The following is an 825-nucleotide window of genomic DNA, read 5'->3' on the forward strand; positions in this document are numbered from 1 at the left end:
CCCCTTGCTTTCCGAGGTTTTTTGGACTGCCAACCATTATTTCTGGCATATATATATATAATGTGTGTGTGTGTGTGTGTGTGTGTGTGTGTGTGTGTGTGTGTGTGTGTGTGTGTGTGTGTGTGTTAAGGAAGAAAACCTCGGAAAGCAAAGGGGAATGTGGTAGGTAATTGAAACAGATAAAGAATTTGGAAAGACAGAAAGAAAGTGGAGAAAAAATTCCCGCTGGGTGGGATCCGAACCCACGACCTCCAGAATACTGGTCTGGTGCGATGATCACTACGCTACCGGCGGGGCTATATTCCCTTGCACTTTCTTGGGTATTTATGTTAAATTATTATGTTATGTTATTTATTTTTTCTTGACTGCAAACCCTTATTTCTATCTTCTACCGTTTGAAGTAAACTTTGATTAATATCTGCACAGTGACGCGAAAAGACCATTGTGAATGTGACGGGTAAACAAAAGGCAGCTCATCGACCAAACGTGGTCAACTTCCTATTAAGGTATAATGAACGACACGCCACAATACCACGCACGATACGTTAGCAATAGCGGGCCATCGCGTCATTTAAATTCACTTGACGCTGCTTGGAGACGTCTCGTTCTGAAACCCACGTGAGAAGCGTTTCCCCCACTTTATTTCTCAAGAACGATAAGAAAGCAGGTGCTCGTGTGACACCTTGAAGGGCGGTAGTTCAGCAGCAGCTAAGAATCACACATTTACGAGCGCCAGAGGAAGAATCGCGAGTGGTGAAAAGAGCGCAATCGAAGTCTGAAGGTGCACAATAGTCTGGCGTCCGAGATCGAAAAGATTGAAACGGC

At 44.4% G+C, this 825-nt stretch overlaps 1 non-coding gene across 1 annotated transcript; it reads right to left on the reverse strand.

The window, feature by feature from the left end:
• Positions 1-221: 221 nt before the first annotated feature.
• Positions 222-294, reverse strand: Trnat-agu (transfer RNA threonine (anticodon AGU)). The gene has a single exon. It is a non-coding gene; the product is annotated as a tRNA-Thr (tRNA).
• Between the last annotated feature and the right edge of the window lie 531 nt (positions 295-825).

Source organism: Haemaphysalis longicornis, unplaced genomic scaffold, assembly GCF_048455015.1.
Source record: "Haemaphysalis longicornis isolate Haplotype H1 unplaced genomic scaffold, Haemaphysalis longicornis Haplotype H1 scaffold_4, whole genome shotgun sequence".
Lineage (NCBI taxonomy): Eukaryota > Metazoa > Arthropoda > Arachnida > Ixodida > Ixodidae > Haemaphysalis > Haemaphysalis longicornis.